The sequence below is a fragment of the Danio rerio genome, chromosome 12 (genome assembly GCF_052040795.2).
Source record: "Danio rerio strain M-AB ecotype USA chromosome 12, GRCz13ab, whole genome shotgun sequence".
Taxonomy (NCBI): Eukaryota; Metazoa; Chordata; class Actinopteri; order Cypriniformes; family Danionidae; genus Danio; species Danio rerio.
This window is the reverse complement of record NC_141032.1, coordinates 12,228,069-12,245,307: the sequence shown is the minus strand read 5'-3', so window position 1 is coordinate 12,245,307 and position 17,239 is coordinate 12,228,069. Positions and strand designations below refer to the sequence as shown.

Here is a 17,239-nt window from a genome sequence, read left to right as displayed (position 1 = left end):
ATTGTTTTTCCCCTCTTCAAAATATATACTTTGCATAAGAACATTATAAATATACTCTGCACAATATAAATAAAACACATTTTAATACGAATTTCAGCAAATAAACACCCTTAATGTGTTTATTCCTATTAAGATGTTCATGGTTATGTTTACTTTCACCGTTTCCTTTAGGGAAACTCCTAAGCAGGGCCGGAGTGGGACTCCTTTTCAGCCCTGGAGTTTCAAGCCTCAGACCGGCCCACCTCAGTTCACGACTGACTATATTGAAATAAGGTGATTTCCAATTCAGTTTCTAATGACACTATCACGTCTTTTTTGAGAAAACAGCTGCTTTAGAACTTCAAATGTTCAACAACCCTAACAGTATTATATGTCTTACCAATAAAAATAAAAATAAAAAATTACTCTACCGAGGATCAAACCCAGATCGCTGGAGTCAAAACCTAACGTGCTAACCACTCGACCACAACAGTAATAAATTCAACCATTTGCAGGCTGCATCTTCATCACGAGGCTGCGAGAAAATAGAAAGAGCAGAGCTGCGGTACAATATTGAATAAGAAGACTGTGGTCAAGTAAATAAATACATTAATTTAAAAAGTGTGACTGCTGAGAGCAACAGATTCTGGAGCTAGGGACACCGGCCCTCGCGGGCAAAAAACGGACCGGCCCACCGGGAATTCTCCCGGTACTCCCGATTAGCCAATCCGGGCCTGCTTCTAAGGTAAATAAGTTATATCTCTGAACTTTAATAATTAATCTAAATTGCTGTGCTTTCCACCTCCAGTCGCAATGACTTGGGACTTCCAGAGCGAGTTCAGTGCTCAAGTCTGCATCAGTGCGTCCTCGATATCAAGATCACATCCGGGAAGTTTCACGCGTCCTCCGTACTTGCGGTCTTGAGTATTTGAACTAAACTTAGGCAGCTGATGATGACGTTGCACGAGGACGCAAGACGGCTGAAGAACGCATATTGAGAAACAGCCCAAGTCTTACTAGGTAAACTTGAATACTTGTTGAGGCAAGGTGGAGCTAAACCCTGCAGTGCACCAGACCTCCAGGAATGAGATTGGTGACCCCTGGACTAGACTAACAACATAAACATAATGCTGAAAAGTTACAGAATTATGTAGTGTGTATATTTGCATTGTTATTAAGGCCCAATCCCAATTCTGTTTTTGTAACCCTACCCGTTCCCCTTGGCCCTTAAAACCGAGGGTGAAGTGGAAGGGCTTTAACATTTACCCCCAGCACTACAGCACCTGCACGTCATTATATGTCATTGCGATCTCTTGCTTCATATGAGATCAGGCGATGGCGACTTCTGTAGTGATTCCAGCTGTGCTATTTTTTTCTATTTATCTTGAGGAAATCACTACGGCATATATTATGTACACTGTAAAAAAAAAAAAAATCATTAAAAAAAGGTCAAATGACTGGCTGCCAAGCATAAACCATAAAGTTACGGTAACATTTCTTTGTTGAAATAAAGTACAAAAAATAATAAATCTACAGATATTTTAATTAAAATTTTTACAGAAAAACACTGTTATTTTACAGACTCGTCCTAGATTATTATCATCAAATCCGTTTAGTAAAGTTACACGCTAAGAGTTTTACAGAGAAACACTGTTATTTTACAGACTTTTACTAGATTATTATGATCGAACACCATCAATAAAGTGACTGTATTAAAAGTTCAAGAGAAAACATTTTCCCTAAATCATTCAGTTAAACACCTTTAATAAAATGCCAAGACATGCTCATGGTCGTGGTTTAACGGTTTTATTTTGGATAAAAAAAAAAAAACAACATACGAGATACAACTGATTAAAATTCCTACAACTTTAAAATGACAGTTGTTACATTTATGTATTTATGTAAATATGTAGAGGTTTAAGTTATATGGAATGATTCAGTTACAAATCTTAAATGAAATGGAACTGTAACGTGAAGGGGACGCTGACAAAGGAGTGCAGATCCAAATGTAGGCTTATTGCACAGAGATGGTCAGGCAAGCAACAGTCAACACAGGGGCAAACAGATGCAGGGAATCCAGAGTCATGGTCAAATAACTGGCAAATGGTCAATCCCGGCAGCAAACCACATAAACAATTGACAAACAAAGCAAGGCAAACAAAGAGAAATGTGCCATAATGTTCACAGTAACAGATTAACAAGATTTGGCAATTGGTGCATGCGTATGTGCTGCTTTTAAAGTCTATGTAATCAGTTCATAACGTTCTTCCGACTGTGTTTAATTTTACGTAATTTTAAATGTACTTAAAAAAACAGGAAAAAACACTGTAAATAATATGTGTGTGTGTGTGTGTGTGTGTGTGTGTGTGTGTGTGTGTGTGTGTGTGAGTGTGTGTGTTCATGAAAACTGGTTTATAATAAATTCAGAACTGCTGATGTATAAGCATTAAATGTGAGATATAAACTTTGAATTCATAAACCACAGTTTCCTGAGTGGAACACTAGACTTGAAGGGATGTTAAAAAGATTTTCATGACCCATGTCATTAATGTGAATGAGAGAATCATTGAGTGTCATTTTCTCAGGTATGTCATTTAATTGCAAATGATACATCGTTTTAGATGTTTTTGTTATGACAGCTTGACATAAACAAATGCACCGGGTCCTATCATACACTCGGGACAATAAGGCACAATTTGTTGCTATTTTTAAAACAGCACAACCCTAATTTTCATGTTTTGTGCCATGTTGTTTAAATAGCTAATCCATTTGCGCACTTTGTGGATTCATGGGTGTGCTGGTCTATAAGGAAGGTGTGTTAAGGTGCATTGTTGGATTTGTTGCTTTTTTGAGGAACTGAAATAGACCCCACCATTTATCAACTGAAAGCTGGTCTGATGTCCAGCGCAGAGCGCGCTAGTTATGCACCAAACCTATGCAGGTCCAAACACTTACACATTGCTTAAAACACACAGGATGTACAGCAATGCACAAATTTCTTTACATATGAAAAAATTAAAGAATTAAAATGTTACCAAAATTGTTCTTTTCTACATAAATATAAAAACCAACACCTCCATGGCTTCATGTTGGGGGCTTTTTTTTAGTTCATTCATGACAATTTGCATTTGAATAATGTTATAATTAGTAGTATTGTTTATTATATGCATATTTATATTTGTTTTAATAAAAACAAATTTAGATTTGGCCACCTGTTGGGTTTTGGAGACGTATCACCATATGGGGCATAAAAATAGGACGTGTGTTTGGAAATAACTTTTTTGACCACACGTTATTATTGTTCATTAAATCCTGGTGGAGTGGAGTGTGTACAACACCATTTCCTTATCCATGAAAGTAAAGGAGTAAAGTAAAGAGTAAATGTAAAGAGGCTGAATGGAGGAGGCTTGTTCTTTATCATTGTGCTGCAGATGGTCTGTTTAACTGTTCTTTCGCTAGTGAAGCATTCAGTTTTTCCACTTACACAGTCTGCCATATGAATAACAAATACGCCAAATCCCGACATACTGTAGCTGACTCTTAAAAGATGAGAGGAAATGGAATATGAGACTGATTGGTTTAATGCACATTATTCTCAAAACACACCTATAACTCATTTAGAGATTAAGCTCAACCATGTAAAACCATGCGCCAGGGCACAATCCGTATTTTTCCATCACTAAAATAACAAAAGTAGATTCAGACACATTCCTAATACTTTTGCACCATGCCATGTCACCCTGCAGCCCAAGACTGGTTACTCACTGAAGCTAAGCAGGGCTGAGCCTGGTCAGTACCTGGATGGGAGACCACTAGGAAACACTAGGTTGCTGTTGGAAGTGGTGTTAGTGAGGCCAGCAGGGGGCGCTCAACTTGTGGTCTGTGTGAGTCCTAATGCCCCAGTAAAAGTAAAGGGGACACTGTACTGTCAGTGGGCACTGTCTTTCGAATGAGACGTTAAACCGAGGTCCTGACTCTCTGTGGTCATTAAAAATCCCATGGCACTTCTCGTGAAAGAGCAGGGGTGTAACCCTGGTGTCCTGGCCAAAGTCCCTCTATCGGCCCATACAATCATGGCCTCCCAATAATCCCCTTCCACCGAATTGGCTCGATCACTGCTCTCCACTCCATCAATTGCTGGTGTGTGGTGAGCGCACTGGCGCCGTTGTCCTGTGGCTGCCGTCCCATCATCCAAGTGGATGCTGCACACTGGTGGTGGTGTGGAGAGACCCCCTCATGATTGTAAAGCGCTTTGGGTGTATGGCCACACACAATAAATGTTCTATATAAATACACATTACAGTACATTACAATACACTTTAGACTTTGCGCCTAGATCGTTAAAATAGAACCCTTAATGACAGTTGTCATTAACATGGATACAATGTTCTTCTTGATGTGTCATGTCATGATTATAAAAAAATTATGTCAGTTGTCTTATGAACACCCCCTTCAAGTAAATTGTTTTACTGTCACATTTAAGAAATTAGAAAAAAGAGATTGGGAAGATTTCGGAGAGAGTCAAAATTCTCACTTTTTTTCTAACATTTCCAAGTTTGTCATGTAATATGCTTTTATTTTTACTTTCTCAGAATGTACTGACCATTTCTGACCGTTTTTCTCTGAACTGCGACCATTTCAAGAAATAGTGAGTTTAGAGGCTTTCTTCCAATTTTGAGTTAATAGGTCATAATTATTTTTTTCTCAGAACTGCAAGATCACTGTTCTAAGTATATCAGGTCAAAACTGCAAAATACAGTCCAAGATCTGAGAGAAAAAAAGGTCTGTGAGATGTAGTATTTTTTCCCCTCTTTTATAAGTCGCATAAACACATTTGTGTGTAGTACTGTTGGGGCACATGGACATGTGAAATGATATTTGCTGTACCGCTCATCTCATTCAACACCCAACTATGATGAAGCCTGGGAATGTGTAAAGGGCCCATATGCTAAGAGTGTATGTAAACTGATTCACAACCCCAGGGATGAATACTGTATGTCTTTTATTGTGGAACATGTGCTGCACCATGTTTTTGATTTGTAATATAAGGCAGTGATTCTCAAAGTGAGGGTCAGAATTGTATGCAAGGTTTCTGTATTTATAACTTGTATTTATAATTGTATGAAAGGTTTTTGTATTTATAATACAGAGGATTTTGGGGATCGCAAGTTACTGGCATTTTTATTTTGGGGAGTCATGGGCTGAAAAGTTTGGGAACACTTGATATAAGGGACTAATGGTTGAACCTATGATCCAGGAGGAACAGTGCCGTTTTCGTCCAAGCCGTGGTACACTGGACTAGCTCTATACCCTCACCAGGGTGCTCAAGGGTTCATGGGAGTATGCCTAACCAGTCCACATGTGTTTTGTGGATTTGGAGAAGGCATTCGATCATGTCTTTTGTGACACTGTGGAGGGTGCTCTGAGAGTTTGGGGTCAGAGTCGTTCTATTAAGGGCTCTCTCATCCCTGTATGAACAGAGTAAGAGTTTGGTTTGCATTGCTGGCAATAAGTCAAACTTGTTTCCAGTGCATGTTAGACTCCAGAGCTCCATTGGAAAAGGTGGTTTGCCATCTTCAGGTTGGAGGAAAGTCCTTAACCCAGGTGGAGGAGTTCAAGTATCTTGGGGTTTGTTCACGAGTGAGGGAAGGATGGAGCATGAGATTGACTGATTGACGGATTGGCGCACTGGCAGCAGTAATGTGGTCGATGTACTGGTCCATTGTGGTAAAGAAGAATCTCAGCCGAAAGGCAAAGCTCTTGATTTTCCGGTCAATCTATGTTCCTACTCTCATCTGTGGTTATAGGCTTTCGGTGCTGACCGAAAGGACAAGATCTCAGATACAAGAACCCGAAATGAGTTTTCTTCGCAGTGTAGCAGGGCGCACCCTTATGGATACTCTTATAGTTATCCGGGAGGTGCTTGGAGTAGAGCCGCTGCTCCTCCACATCGAGAGAAGTCAGCTGAGGTGACTCTGGCATCTATTTTGGATGCCTCCTGGACCTCACCTAGGGAGGTGTTCCAGGCATGTCCCACTGGGAGGAGGCCTCAGGGAAGACTCAGGACATCCTGGAGGGACTATGTCTCTCGGCTGGCCTTGGAACGCCTCGGGATCCCCCTAGAGGAGCTGGAGGAAGTGTCTGGAGAGAGGGAAGTCTGGAGTTCCAACGCAATCTCACGCCAATTCGTAGCTTTTTGATTTAGTGGCTAATTGTATGCATTTGTACGATCTATTTCGTACAATTTAGTACGATTTGCTCATCACCCAATGATGGTTGGGGTTAGGGTTGGGGTAAGGTGCCACACCTCCTTTTTAAAATCGTACATTTTTCGTATGAATTAGCCACTAATTCCTTGAATTAATGAATGAATAAATTAGCCATTAATTCGTATGAATTAGCCACTAAACTGAAAAAACGTAAAATACTTGTGTTTCCTCGTGAGATCAGGCTGGGAGTTTTCTTTTAAGACTCGGCCCCCAGATAAGTGGAAGAAAATGAGATGAGATGAATATCAGACATTCTACCAGTAGCGTACATTTTCACTTGTAAAAAATGTGACGGGCCTGACTTTTAGCTTGTCGTCCTCAAACAATCATACAAAAACAAGAATAAAATCATACAATTCAATGATAGAACGCATCTATGATCACTGTCAGCTTCTCCTTTAAATGATGTCACTTTCTAATCACAGCCTTTAATGTGTATTACACGCATTGTATGCTAAATTTAATGCAAATGTGACAGGACTGATAGAAACTTGGGGAAAATTGTAAATTTATTTGTATTATATATTTGTAGTATTTATTTGTACAATTTATAATTTCATGTTTTTATTCAATTGATGTGAATGATAACAATTTAATCTTGCTATTTCAGAAGGTTTTGTTTTTTTCTAAATAACAGTTTTTAGCATTACAAAACCATTAAAGCTTTGGACAATGACAGGGTTTGTACATTTGTAAAGTTTTTTTATTAAAGAAAAAAAATCTGAGAAACAAATGAAGGACATTCCTTTACAGAACAACTCACAGAAATCAACCATCAGTCCATTTTAGAAATTTTTGGGATGAAATACTTTATATTCACTGTATTTATGTTTTTATTTTAGGCACAGATAATGTACGTTTCTGGTAAAATGTCCCATAAGTTCATATTTTCTTGGTTGAATTGTTTTTAAATCGAGTCACACCATTGTTTTCCTTTTATTTTAAGGTTTGACTCTTAAATTAGATATGAGAATGATAATTATCTTTATATAAAAACAGTACAAGTATTAGGATTACCAAGTAATTCTTTCTGTGTGTGTGTTTGAGAGAGAGAGAGAGAGAGAGAGAGAGAGAGAGATAGCACGCCTTGTATTGCTCATGTTGTGGGTACCAAATGTCAGATCTGGTAGAGCGCCTTTGGAATGTGTTGAAAGAGAAGATTCGCATCATAGATGTGCAGCTGGCAAGTTTGCAACAACTGCATGATGCAACCAATGTCAATAGGGACAGAAATCCTTAAAGGGGACTTTTAGTCCCATTGTACCTGTCAATCTTGTGTATTTTGAGTTGGTGCCATTTATACTTGCATCTCAACTTGGATTAAACCTACACCGCTCTCAGTCTGTGCACTGGGAACAACCACCAAGGCCCTTGTCAAAAATAATGAGAAGAAGTTAGTCAAAACTGTTTCCCAGAAAAGTAGGATTTGTTTCCTTACTTTTGTTCAAACTATGTTAATTATGACATTAAGCAGGTGGCGGAGTGATCATTTCTGATAATGAAACTGTTTCTTTGCATAATAATGCTATTTGGGTTTATAAGGGAGATTCCTTCACTCAGAGCATGTGCACACAAGTTAAATCTGTAAAGTATGAAATGTACATATTGTACTTCATGATAGCTTATTTTGTGCAATATCAAGATGTCTTGTCATACCAACAAGTAGCTATTCTTCTAACTAGTCGAAAGCTGCTTTTCCAACCATACAAGTTTTGGAAAGGTACCCCTTTTTAATCATGGTCACGACCATGTTTCATTTTCTAGTTTCCACCCAATTTGCACCTGCTTCCCTGTATATCCTAGCAGGTACCATTGGACTATTACGTGTGTTGGTCTGTGTATAGGGGAAATAAACAACAGTGATGCCTTGCCATGAGCAGGAACCCCTGGAGCAACTACGGATGATATTTGTGAGTGATATTTTTCATATTTGTTATCGGTATTAGCATGGACAAAGAGTTTGTCTGGTTGAAAATCATTGAAAACTTGTCTTTATAGCAGGTATCTCAGTGTCATGATTTTTTTTTTTACTGCATCTCCATGAAAGATTCATCCTAGAGGGGTAACAACAACCAGATCAACTTTGATCAGCAAATTCTGCTTTCTCATTAACCACAACCAGCTTTAGCTAGTTTTTTTTTTTTTTTTTTTTTTTTTTTTTTTTGCTCCGGTGACCTTGCTCAGTTGTTTAAGTTCCAACCCACATTTCTTATGCAGGTGCAACTGGGAACCCATGGCATCCAACTATAATATGGAACAAAGTGGCATGTCATCCTTCAGTACAGAGGTGTCAGTTCCTAGAGGGCTAAAGTTTTCAAGCTTAAACATAACCGAGAACTGCAAAATTTGTCCTTCATGCTTATTTGAAAACTACATGGTTTGAATGTTTGAGCATAGTTGGAACTTCACTCTGCAGGGTTGAGGGTATTTGCAAAAAAAGATACTTTTCCAAACTTGTGTAGTTGGGAAAATAGTTCTTGCCTGTTTAGAAAAAGTGTTACTTGTTTGAATGACATGACAATTTGATATTGAACAAAATAAGGAAGGAGTATAACCCCTCTGCTTTAGTAGAACCCTCATCAATCACATCTCTCTTGTCATGATACAGAGTAAGCTCAACTAGACGTTTTGTTTGTCATTGCTTCTGTACAGAACTGTGTCTGGTCAAAGTAGCCTCAGATTTCTTTCTGAGGTCCTGCTGCATGCCTCGTTCAGAAACGTGAGACAAACAGAGGGTAAAGTATTATTAGTTTCTCTTCACTTTGTCATTGGCTTAAGAAACTTACTGGGCTGTGGTCCTTTACAATTTTTTTCTTTTTCTTTTGGGGTGGTCTGTCCATTTTCTAATTTTCAGCTAAAACCTTGTAATGTCTCCATTGGTAAGGCCTACATTGTGATTCAGATACATTTACATTGCTTGCAGGATGAATCCTGCTTTGAAATGGACATATTGATTTGTTTGTTCGTGAGATTCTTTTGAAGCCCCTTCAAATGAATCTTCAATTCACTTCGAGCTAATTCGCTACAGATGCTCAAGGTTCCAACAGCCGGCCAAAAAAGCAAACCCCACTACTCTTACAAACCTATCTTCCTCTTCCTCTGCTGCCTCTCGAACCCATCTTTGCCAAGTCCCAATCATATCCAAGGCAGATCAAGCATGTGTTCATGATGTAGTTCAAAATTTTGTGAGGTGCGCTTATTAATTTATACTTTAACGTTAAGTGATTGCTTTACCCCATGGCACATTCCCTGCATTTATACTTTTGTGTTCTGTATGTGTTGCTCTGTAACACTTCCAGAATGTTAGTATAGGCCATAGGAATTCTGTTTCACTTTGTCCAATTTCTTTCCTGTTGTTTTGAGTTTCTGGTGCAAATACATGGCATGCTACTGTAACAGCATACACTCATTTTCCACTTTATTAGGTACACGTACCATTTGGCACAACAACCATGCCACGTTCAAAGTCACTTAAATCACCTTTCTTCCTGATCTTCTCGCATAAATCCACCAGAGGCCACTGTCAACTGACTGTTTGACTGCCTGACTGACTGACTGACTGACTGACTGACTGACTGATCGACTGACCCACCCTCCTCCTTCTCTAAACCCAAAAAATAATGTCTTCAAAAGCACCAATTGACCCGTCCACCCACTTCCCTAAACCCAACTGACAATTTTAAAAAGCAATCCAGAAAAAGAAAAGGTCTCATCGTATTTTTACTGTTTTCAGATTTTACCACATTCTCACCCTGTTATTTACTTGTTTATTTTATTTTTTGGTTTCTGTTTTTGTCTTACCCACTTTCCCGAACCTTTCCTTACCAAACTTGAACCTCATTGTCATGGTCAACTCCTTTCTGCGTCTCAAATCTGCCGACGTACATGTTGTGCTAACTGGACAAACAGCGGGAAAGCTGTCCATACAGAGGTAATCAGTCAGCTGGTAAGCACGAAAAAGAACGGCATCATACCACCTTGTAGCGTTCGTTTTAAAGATGAAATGCAGCCATACGTACTTCTGACTGCATAATTCACAATGTACAAAAATGTATGTAGGGCTACATTTTCAGAATGATCTTATGGTGGGATTTACAGTAGGGCGAGGCAAAAAAATAAATCAAAAAATATATCTTCAGTTTAACGAAACTATGTTGATTCGGGAACCCACAAATTGATTCTTAATATGAACTTTACTTGAGAGGTTCTGTTCTTGAGGTGTTGCAATATTTTGCTTTGCTCCAGACCCAAACAAAACAAAGGATCATCATGGCAGAAAGTCATTGCAGCCAATTTAAGCCAGAAACCAAATTAAAGTTTGATGTGTGGAAGTACTTAATGTTCAAAGGCAGGGACTATCCAGATGGTACCATTTATAAGCCTACACTAGGCAGCAACACAGCTTGGTCTTGTTGGCGCTAGTTGTATGGCATCAGCTTGGTGTGTACCGACCTTAAAACTTTAGATGAAACATTGATATCAAATGGAAACGAATCAAAACTACATAAATCAGAATCAAATTGAATTACCAAACTGATTGAAATAGCCAGTCCTAATTTCACATGCTCCAAGATTTAAATGGTTTACATTGCATCCATGAATAGGTAACTTTAGGTTGTTTTTAATTCTTAAATCAATTACCGTAATGTAGTCTATAAACAGGGGTGGCCAACCCTGTTCCTGGAGAGCCACCATCCTGTGGATTTCAGTTGCAACCCATATCAAAAACACCTGCCTGTAATTATCACGTGGTGTTCAGGTCCTAATTAATTGGCTCAGGTGTGTTTGATATGGGTAGCAACTGAAATCTGCAGGAAGGTGGCTTTAATAAGTAGGATCTTGGTATGTATTCATTACTCACATTTCCTGAAAAATGATGTTGTGCTTAACCACTTGTAGACTTTTTCATGACTATTTGCATTAAAACATCACTTAGGTTTTGTCATTGCATATTCATGTCATGATATTTTATTAATGTCATGGACAGCTGAACTCACCGCAACATTTACATTGAGTATTCCTTTAGTACAATATGGAAAGATGTGTGTGTCACTGCTAAGTGTGTATGTTTCAGCTCTTGAGGCCTGTTCAGCCTTTTTTTTATGATGGTCATACAGCGCCCTCTGTAGGTTTGCTCCTGTTAACACACTTTCTGATCGATAACAATAAACGTCTTTCATTTGACATACGTGAAAGAAAATTATCATAAGACATTTACATTCCAAAACGTTCTATATTTGCGACAAGAACTAAATAAAAAAGCATAAAACTATGTATATTTTTCATCTAAATTATACAGAAAATAAATTAAAAAAAAAAATTACAAAAACACAATGAAAAAATCCTTAAGTCACTCCCAGGCCTATTTAATGTGTATTATGGAGTCAATCTAGGGCCATATACTTGCAAAATAATAAAAAGCTTTGCACACAAAAAAATAAAGTATTGAGCAAAAATAAATAAATGCAAATCGCAAAGCAAAAAATTATTTTTGAGAAATAAATATTTATTTTGCTAACAAAATTTAAGAGCTGCAAGGGAAAAATAGTTTTGAGAAATAAAAATTCAATTTGCAAAAAAAAAAAAAAAAAACTGCAAACAAAAATCAAGCAGTGCAAAAAAAACTAAAGTATCTGCACTTTTTTAAAAAAAAACTATATATTTGCAAAACATTTTGTAGCATTGTCTTTACAAAACTAAATGTTACAAGGGAACTTGAGCGTTTACAGCAAGCCCAGACCTACAGGGCTGTAAGACCACCTCGATGATACTGTGACTCCAGCTAATGATGTCGATTAAATGGAGGCTGAAGGTTTGACTTTCACATAATAAGATGTACTATATGGAATTACTAAAGATTGCTCTGTTTTGCAGTATTTGATAAATATGATCATTGTATTAGTCAAATATTTTATTTATAAATGTGGATGTTTCAAAACACCTCCATTACTCGTATTAATAAAGCAACTTAAAATGTTTTCAGATGTCCTGGCTATAAAAAAAATAAAAAAAGCTGCCTTAAAAATGTTAAATTTATTTGTGTCATATAACTTGCCCAAGACGATATTTGTTTTGTATTGATTTTTTTTATGTTTTTTTTCACTTTTATTTTTATTTTAGTTTGAATGTTATTTGTAACTACATTTTTTGTATTTTTGTATATTATTTTGTGTTGAGGCTTCCATGACCATGTGTGATACACAATTTGTAAAGTTAAATGTCATTTTGTTGTATTTGGATTTTGTATTTCCAATTTAAAAAAACGCCCAAGTTTCCTTGACTTTGCCCCCTTGTCAAATCAGGGCAACAAACTAAAACACGCTGAAACGTGAAGAAACGTTTTTTTTTTTGTTTTTTTTTCTGCACTGTTTGATTTTTATTTGCAAATTTAATTTTAATTTCCTTTTTGCAGTTCTTGATTTTTTTTAGCAAAATAAAAAAAATTTTCTCAGAAAACAATTTTGCTTAGCGATTTTAGGAGAATTTTTTTCATTTTTTTTTGCAAAACTTTTATTTTACATAGTATATCAAAGTTAATATTAGCCGCAACATGTTGGTGTTTCGTAACATCTAGTTTTTATGAGGTGGGTTGTTAACACAACCCTAACCTGGAGGACCAGGACATACAGGCATACAGTATAGACAATTTAGCTTACCCAACTGACTACACGAATACATTTTACGTTTTTAAAATAAACAAACACATAATAAATACTTATTGTGTGTGTGTGTGTGTGTGTGTGTGTGTGTGTGTGTGTGTGTGTGTGTGTGTGTGTGTGTGTGTGTGTGTGTGTGTGTGTGTGTGTGTGTATACAGTTGAAGTCAAAATGATAAGCCACCCTGTTTATTATCATTTATCTTTTTAACGGAGAGATTTTTTTTCCACACATTTGTAAACAAGTTTTAATAACTAATTTTTAATAACTGATTTATTTTATCTTTACCATGATGACAGTAAATAATATTTTACTAAATACTAGATACTAGCCAAAATAAAACAAAAGAGGCTTTCTTCAGAAGAAAAAAATATCAGAAATTTCCTTGCTCTGTTAAACATCATTTAGGAAATATTTAAAAAAGAAATAAACAAAAGGGGGGGGGGTAATCTTTCTGACTTCAACTATATACATACACACACACATACACACACACAAACACACACTGAATATTGAATAAGAATAAGCAAAATGCATGAATACATTTTATTTTAAAAACTACATGCAAATTATACATCATTTGAACAATATATATTTTGCAATGTAACAATATTTTTAAAAGTTTTTTTATTTTTACTTCTTTCTTTTCTTTTATTGTGTTTTATTAGAGTAAACAGCAGTTTTAGAATTCAGTAGATTAATTCTGAATGTTGGGAAAAGGCACATATGTGTATTATTTAATAAACGAATGAATATCTGTCATAGGTAGGCATGTGAAGGCTTTTATTTTGGTGTGCCTAATGTACTGTAAAAAAATAGTAAACTAAAATTTATTTCATTTTATTTATTTTTCAAAGAAATTACTGAAACTGGAATAACTATGTTTCATTCATCTTTTAAAATTCACCTTTCTTCTAATATCAAATGTCATTTGCTTTTAAGATGCCAGTTTTTAATATGCAGAACAGATGTTTCATAGTTCCTCTATACTGTTGGTTTGCTTTATGATAAATCGCTTGTGTTTTCCTCATTTGCTGGTGAGACACATGGGGATAAAGGCATCTGCTAAGACAGTTGGTCTTGGTCCTGGAATCCAGCACTTTACTTTTTGATGCGTCCTTTATTTAACACCTGATAATTTCACATAAAGCAGCTGGAGGATGTGACTTTCCAAGGACACCCTCATAATTGTAAATGAAATATGCTCACAGTGTGTAGTCTTAAATATCCATATTAATATGATTCAGTTTGATTTTGTCTGGGCTCTTTATTTAATTTATGCATTTAAATGTTAGTTAACAAAAAGTGTAATTAAGGGAACTATGAACAACTTTATTTCCCTAAGCTGACATTAGTAAACTGTAAATACTTTAACGAATGTATTTGTTTGTTTATGCTAGTAAATACATGAACTAATACAACATTATAGTAAAGTGTTGATATTTTCTCTCTTTATCTTTCTTAACATACTTGGTTTTACGATTGAATACAAATTTATCGTAATCAAATAAAGCCATGAAGCAATAATAATTTAATAGGCCTATTTATTAAAGCATGCAAACAAAAATGTTCTGTTCAACAAATGCCTACTATTTAAACATAATAATGTTTAGAAAGAGAAAGTGTGAGTATTGCTTTAAAAATTCACTGTAAAAAAAACTGCAGCAAAATTAACAGTCTGTTACTGGTAATTTTGGTTGCCGCTACAATTGTAAATTTACAAGCACACTAAATTTAAAATTAAATATCAGTGTAAAATTTACAGTAACTTACTGGCAATTCTGGTTGTCGGTAGAGTTTAAATTACAAGCGCACTGTGAATTAATAATTATAATTTACTGTCAAATTTACAGTAACACTGACTTTTATTTTGGTAGCCAATAAGACAGCAAATCTACAAGCATTCTGTAATCTAATAATAATAATTTACTTTAAAATTTACAGTAACTTACTGCCAATTCTGGTTGCCAGTAAGACTGTAAATTTACAAGCACACTGTAAATTAATAATTTTATTATTATTAAAATCTACAGCAACTTACTAGCAATTTTGATTGCCCATACAACTGTTAATTTACAAGCACTTAAATAAATATTAGTGTAAAATTTACAGGTACACTGCTGTTGTCTGTAGAACAAAATTTAAAAGCACACTGTAAATTAATAATAAAAATTTACACTGACTGATAGTGATTTGAGAGCAGCTGGGAGTTTACTAAAGTTTACAAATAGATCTCTCTGGGCCTTGATTTCACTCATTGTTAAAAGTGCTGACATTCATTCACAGGTCTGAGTCATGAAGCACAGCTGCTTTTGGGTATTCACCAACAGCATTGTTTGGGGAAAAGAGGATAGATGAATTACACACTCATCCTTTGACTGAAAAAGAGAGAAGTTTTAAAAATTCACTGTCGCAGGTTTAAACAAAGTTTGTTACGCTAATAACACAAAGCACAACAAACAGTGGCCAGATTTTATAAGGAAAGTCTGATAAGGGAAGTCTGCAGACACAGCCTGAAGCACTGCAGAGTTTAGTGGTAAAAACTTAAAAGATCTGAAAGTCAACATACATTTTGGTTTTCAGAAAAAAATAAAAAGCTTAAATCAGTACTATTTTGGCTTTGCCGTGGCAGCATAATTATTTAATTTACTTTTTAAGCAGGAAGCTTGCTTTTTCAGCTTTGTCTTTGGAAGTTGATTCATTATAGTATTAAAACTTAGCGAAGCAAATGATGTGCCATAATTGAAAGTTGCTGGAGTAAAATATATGCTCTCTGATGTGAAAGGGTGACTCACTTGTCCTGGGGATTGTTTCAGGAAACTCAGGGAGGAGGTAGGCTTATTTTTCCCGGAATGCTGTACTCTATCTGACTTGAGCCCAGCTTGATACTCTCACGTCATGAAGTGCAAGGAATATTGAACAGAATGATGAACGGATGCGGGGAATATGTGGCCGGCGACACCATGAGTACGCATCTGTGCTGAGCTGCAGTTTGCACACTGTGTGCTTCATGTTGCTGATATTTTTTTCTTATCTTATCACACATGTGTGTGTATCTGAGTGCAAAGCCGTCCAGATGTGACTCAGTGTGTTTATGTGTATAAATCTGCCATTTTTTATGGTCTTTATAACAAATGTTGAAGAACTACCGGTCTGGAATGGATCAACACAATGTGACGTTGTAGAAAAATTACTGTTTAAAAAGATACTTCTTGGAAGTACCTCACAATTTATAAACAAGAACAAGCTCAGGACAAAAGGAAGTCCATTTCAGGAGTTCAAATCGGCTTACCAAGAAGAATTTCAGAAAACATTGCTCTGACTAGGAAACACTTTAGGACTATTTATTGGTCTGTGATATTTACATAATTGTTCGGCTACAACATTTTTGCTTGTCCTTCGAGGTCAGATATCAATAATAAAAAAAAAATAAATAAAAAAAAAACACTTTTAAAGCAGAAACTGGAGTGCAAATCAAGAATTTCTACTTTATCTTTACATACCTCATTTGGTAACTTCAGACATGTCCACCATCTTGGAACTATGATCTAGCCTTTGACACCCCTGCTGAAAAATCTAGCTTAAACCAGCCTAGGCTGGTTGGCTGGTTTTAGCTGGTTGACCAGCCTGGTTTTAGAGGGGTTTTGGCCATTTCCAGCCTGGTCTTAGCTGGTCAGACTGGAAAGGGACCAGCTAAAACCAGCTTGACCAGCCTGGTTTAAGCTGGACATAGCTGGTTTTGGCTGGGTTCCCAGCCTGGCTAAGCTGGTCAAGCCGGTTTTAGCTGGTCATCTCCCAGCCTGACCAGCTAAGACCAGGCTGGAAATGGCTGGAAACCAGCCTGGAAATGGCCAAAACCCCTCTAAAACCAGCCTGGTCGACCAGCTAAAACCAGCCAACCAGCCTAGGCTGGTTTAAGCTGGATTTTTCAGCAGGGACCTCTTAAAACTCAAGCAAAAACTATGTCATTTTCTTGATGCTAAGCTTTTTTTAGCCCTAATTATAAGGCAAATAACTAGATTACTGATGTCCATGTAAGCGTAGTCAGTAGTGTCTTCGGAGTAAGTGAAAGATTCAGAAGGGCATCCTGCTGATTTGAGGGCACTTTTAAAAAGCACCCGGTCCAATTTATTTGTATATGTTTTACTCGAACGCATAAACTCTACAGGTGCCAGATAATTAGATGTGTAGCTAACATTAATCAGTTTCTCTCAAGTGAACTGCATCCGTGTTAGCACGTCACTTTTAATGTGGTAATTTTACAGGAGCAATGCACACAGGTCCGAAGACTCGTTCTCACCCCCTACAGTGCAATTCTGGCAGGTATACATCCGC

The 17,239-nt window shown here is 36.7% G+C and overlaps 1 long non-coding RNA gene across 1 annotated transcript; it reads left to right on the top strand.

Moving 5' to 3' along the window:
* The first annotated feature begins 957 nt into the window (after positions 1 to 957).
* On the top strand, positions 958 to 5,043 carry LOC147841304 (uncharacterized). The gene is made up of 2 exons (XR_015503956.1): positions 958 to 2,327; positions 2,369 to 5,043. It is a non-coding gene; the product is annotated as an uncharacterized LOC147841304 (long non-coding RNA).
* The last annotated feature ends 12,196 nt before the right edge of the window (positions 5,044 to 17,239 follow it).